Source organism: Priapulus caudatus, unplaced genomic scaffold (assembly GCF_000485595.1).
Source record: "Priapulus caudatus unplaced genomic scaffold, Priapulus_caudatus-5.0.1 Scaffold4181, whole genome shotgun sequence".
NCBI lineage: Eukaryota > Metazoa > Priapulida > Priapulimorpha > Priapulimorphida > Priapulidae > Priapulus > Priapulus caudatus.
Genome location: NW_014581242.1, coordinates 4,101 through 9,682, shown reverse-complemented (window position 1 = coordinate 9,682; position 5,582 = coordinate 4,101).

The following is a 5,582-nucleotide window of genomic DNA, read 5'->3' as shown; positions in this document are numbered from 1 at the left end:
GTATATCATTGCTTCCGGCCTTTGATCGAAACAATAAGGAACCTACCGTGTTCCGCCTCGCCCTGATGCCGTCATAGTTATTATTTAATAATACTACTGCTTACCGTTAAAAGTTACAACTTCTGTTGATGCGTGAAGAGGTTGCAAGCCGTCGCAGTCGATACTGCGGCTCCAATCAACGATCAGTCTGCTAGCCGAAACATGCGGCCCATCTTGAAATTCAACATCCATATAGCTATGACGGATATGTGTGTGCTGTGTGTCTGCGGTGTGGTGTTTGTGCTGTGTGTGCTGTGTATGTGCTGTGGTGTCGTGTGTGCTGTGCTGGGTGTGGGTGATGTGTGATGTGTGTGTTGGTGTGTAGTGTTGCGTGTGGTGTATGTGTGTGAGTGTGTGGTGTGTGTGTGTGTCTGTGTGTGTGCTGTGTGTGTATGCTGTGACTGTGTGATGCTGTGTGTGTGAGGTGCTGTGCGTTCGATGTGTGTGGCTGGGTGTGAGTGTCGCTGGTGTGTTCGCTGCTGGACATCGATCGTCAAGCGTACGTTTATATCAGTGTAACGATGAGAGATGCTTACCTCAAACTTCTCCTCAGTTGACGGCGCCAGTAATACGAGGTCATTTACAGCCTGTAGAGGACTGTGTGCCTACACACGAAACACAAACAACATGCTATTAAAAAACATAGACACCCATCTACAAGACGCTATAACTAGCAATGGGATGACCTTCCACAAATAATAATAATTATTATTATTGTTGCTGTTGTTATTATTATTANCTTTGGATTTTTATGCACTATACTATAATTTTGATATACTCTTCAGAGCTAACACGGGAGTTGGAAAGCAGCGTGGTAGTTTCCCAAAATGCAGTGCGCCGCCTATAGCCCTGTACTTACAGCCATTTAGATTTACTCGGCAACGACAGCGAACGCGAGAATTGTGTGATTTCGCGTGACACAGCTTGGTTACGAACACAGACAGTATGTTGTTATAACAAGTGAACACTGGCCTTCAAATAGAAACAAAGATGGAGTAGGATGGTTGAATATTTGTTTTGTAAATTGTAATCGTGTGAAATCAAGCAAGCGTCGAGCGAATTTTGGCATCTTACTTTCCTACCTGCTCTATATTTATGTGTCAGCGAGCGGCAGCGTGCATGCAGTATACATGTGTGTTGCAGAGGAGCATTTGCACGGCATTTACAAGAAATTGTCGGCAATAATAGGAGAAAGAGAGTAGAAAAAACATTAAGACTTTGGTAGTAAATAAATTTCGTATTATTTAGCATTATATTTTATTGAAACGCTCCTAGTGCCTGTGAAGCAAGCGGCTTAGATACAATAATGTAACCCAACAAGAGTAGGGTTACAACGTGAGCCTATTATTTTCTTTGGAGGATAGGCTCGCGTTGTAACCCTACTCTTGTTGGGTTACATTATTGTATAGACCTACAAGCGGCCGAAATATCGCGCGGGTCCTCATTCATTTCAGGTAGCGGCTATGGCTACCCCTAGGGCCACTACAGTACGACCTGCAGTATTTAAATTACAGTATTTTAAGTACAGCATTAAGAATTATTATGACTTACCCGTCGTAGCATCCTTCCCTTCCCTCCTTCGGACATCACGGAACCCTTGCATGAATCCTTGAACCGAGCTCCGCAGTGCTGTAGTATTCTCCCGGTATAGTACTGGTAGTCACTTAGTACATTAATGTCACACTATATGTAAGTGTCTCACGGTATTATCGTTATTACTGCCCTGGGTAATAGGTGGCGCTGATGTCATTAGAGGCGACACGTCTGGGCTATGTTACATGTAATCACCCAGGAGCTCACATATTTTGACGCCTACGCTTTTGTATTGATCGTCTTCTTACACACTTAAAGGCATAATAGGCCCACTGATTATGCAAAGTTGACGAATGCTACAGTAACTGGCACCTTGTGTAGTTAATAAGTACATTACCTTATAGCCAAACGCGTATTANCCGCCTCAAAAAATCAACTTAATACTTTCGATCGGTGCGCGCGCTGGCCCTTGGCGCTGTCTGCTTAAGTCGATTTCGCTTGATTGGGTCGGGTTATGCCACCCCGCCCACAGACGAATGGAATACCCACAGACGCTGGACACTTCCGTATTACCCTGCTTGCTAAGCGTTTCGATGTGCTGCCCCTGCCCCGCGCGAATGCTAGCGCGTCAACTACTTCGAAATGGCCTCGGGGTTGTCTATATTCATAAGCCCAGTACGGGAGATTACGCCGTACGCATATATTTGCTAATATACTTGACTAATCGTTGCGCTCAATAAACTCAATATTCACAGAGACTATAAGCTAAGACATGTGTCATATAGGTATAAAATAGCAATTTTAGAAATTTAATCATCTGCTAATTCACTTTCGCACCAGTATTTGCTAATATACTGACTATCGCTGCTTCGATAAAACTCATGATTTCACAGAGAGTATGCGGATGTCTATATTCAAGCCGGTACGCGCGAATCATTTGCAATAATATATTCTAGATATATCCCAGATATAGCGTTTCAATTTCCACAGTCAGCATGATAGGTACTAGATTTATCACGTGTTGCATGTTATATACCGTTGCAAATAATAAATTCGTTATGGCGGCAATGACAGCATGCAGGACTCACTGGCACTTGCTGTGCCACACCAACAGAACTGTTTTACTTATGGCATTGTTTAATTATATTGTAATCATTAATATTCAATGTAAACTAATAAAATATAAGCTAACAGTTAAAAGTTAGGGAAAACACTACTTTGCGTTCGGTGATCTGTGCTAATTCGCTGCCTTTTGTTCTGTGAAAAATACCAGTTAAAAACGTATATTGCAATTTGTAAATAATTACACCACATCACATGACACATGTAGATGCGTCATGTACAATAGACTTCGGAAGTGGATCTGTTTACCCTACATTAAGAAGAGCCGACATTGACGGGTAAAAGACAGCCAATTGCAAATATCTGCCCCCTATTTGAGATAATCATTTTTGAGGCCCATCTCAATTTATGTGTCTCAGCTGACAAGGGTTGAAAATCACTGGCCTGCCTTTGAAATGCTGATATGCTTGTACCTATTACAAAATATAACTATTATTAGTATGGGAAATTTGAGTAAAATACATTGCTTTGTCTGCCTTCTCGTCGTGTGACTCATGGGCGTTATACATGTCACCAGGCTGATTTTCATGAAATATACATAAAACAGAAAAATACGGTTGGAGAAATATTCACTGCCTCGGGCCACTGAAGTATATTATCATTAATTGCTTATGGCAATATCAACCCTAAACCAACCACATGCTGAATAATTTTTGCAAAAAAAATTCAAACTGTCTGCTATTTTAACCTAATTTCCATAAGTCTTCACCGATCCCTTCCACCTTTATTAAAAAAACACAAGGGGCCAAAGTCAAAAATTTAAGAAGCTAATAAGAAAGGATGCATGTTCCATCTCTGCATATGAAGTCAGTAACCTTCTGCATTCCGAACCTAGAAAACAAGCAGAATCCGTAATTGCTGAGCTCCAGCCACTTGTAATTAAGCTTCTTAGCCAATAAATGTGATTAATGGTATTTGAGTAAAAAATATGGGAAAATTATATCGTTTTTTTGATTATTATTGGTTTGTGTAGAAAAAAACAAACATCTTACAAAATCCGGCTCACGACTGAGCCGAATAAATGTAAACTACAGGACTTGCTAGCACCCCCCTGGTATAACAGTGTCACATTACGCATTGTGATGTTATGTGTATATGTGCATTAGTCTGTGTATGGTACGGATGATTGTTTGCACTGTATAAATAATGTACAGCGTTTAATAGCAGCCAAAATCGACTTGAATGACTAATATTTGACCTTCTAGATTCAGGAATGTATAATTAAACTCAGTCCAAATATTATAATTAACGATAGAGACGTTTTTAATATTAACAGCGTTACACATTTACGGTGTGTCAACCACAGCCAGATTTTTTAGGTACCGCCCTACATTCGCTAGCGCCGGCGCCACCATTCAATTGCCCATTACACTTATTTTTGGCGTTGCGTCCAGTCTGTGTATCCGTTAGTCTGTGCCCGCTACCGGCGTATGGGCCAAGATTAGTCTGCGGCTAGATTCGGGGCCGCCATTTGTTACACGCTGTACTTCGGCTTCCGCTGCCGCCCAGTGCAATTAACACGACCGGCTTAGTATGCCACACGTGTGTAATTATGTATTACGCCCTGTCCGGCATACTTGTACTACTTAGCTCCGGACAGCCATTCATCCGCTAGGAATTTACCAATCAGCTATTGGCCGCACTGTCAGTCAAACTTGCATTCTTTCACTTTGCTGTGACTCTGGCAGCCAACTGCTTTTTTGAGGGATGTCACCTTGACATGGCCTAGTTTGCGTTTCTCCTCTATCTGGACTCGTTAACTCAGGTAAAAAAAATAATTGTAACTTTCTATTTCTACATTGCTGCCCAATCACGTGTGATACGTGCCCCAGCTGAGAGCGCAGCATGCTATTACGTCAATAGGAAGCGCTTCCAACTGCCATCAATGCGCAAGCCGTTATGTGATCGCCAACATGCCGATAACGTGATGTCGTTTGTCGGGTGGCCAGCAAGCACGCACGACAGTTTCATTCTGCTCGCAACAGGCCTTGCTCAGCAAAATTTAAGGAACGGAGAACTTGGTGAAGGATGGCATGCTAGGCTATTGTTATTACTGATCCTATTTTAGCATAAGAGGATTACTATGGTTCGAGAGAAAATGAAGGAATTGAATAAATTCAGTATTAAAACAGTGTATCTTTTCAAAGCTTTTCAGTCTACCAACTTGAATAATATTGTACAAACTGGTGGACTGAACAATGATGTCTAGTATATCCTATGATATGTCAATTGATTGATGAACATTATCAATATACACTAGTTCACATAGAAAAAAAGATACTGTTAAATATTGGTGACATATTATAATAAATTCCTGTCCTGTCGCCAGTGCTTATGTCCGTACTTACTTCGTGTAGACACGTTGTTCGGTTATTTAAACGGTTTTCAATCGGCTCAGGGCTAGAAATCGACAGCAATCACCAGCTTGATTCTGCCCTATTGTAATCTATTTTCACCAGGACCAAACACCGATCATATCAGACTACTCAACCAGAAGAGAATCCACAATAATAATGTTATCTATAATTGTAAATGCATTACAATACACTAGCACATAAATTATATGTTCAGACAATATGCTTGTTTATTCGGTGCAGGCGGATAGTGCGATACCCACTGATAGGGATGGCCTTGATGACACCAATCAACAATCCCAACACGGCAGCTGAAGAGCGATATAACAGGCCTACACGCATAATCTGCTAAAGATATAAACAGGCCTCAACGCTTATTTTCAGATCTGGGTTGTCCTGTCAGGCAACAAGAAGCAATTTTTACTTGTAATCTATAAACTGCACTTTTTGTACACAACTTCAATAATAAAAATCAGGGGGAGGCTAAGAAATCTTGTTAATGTACCAATGTTTGATACAAACTTTTCAAGGCAA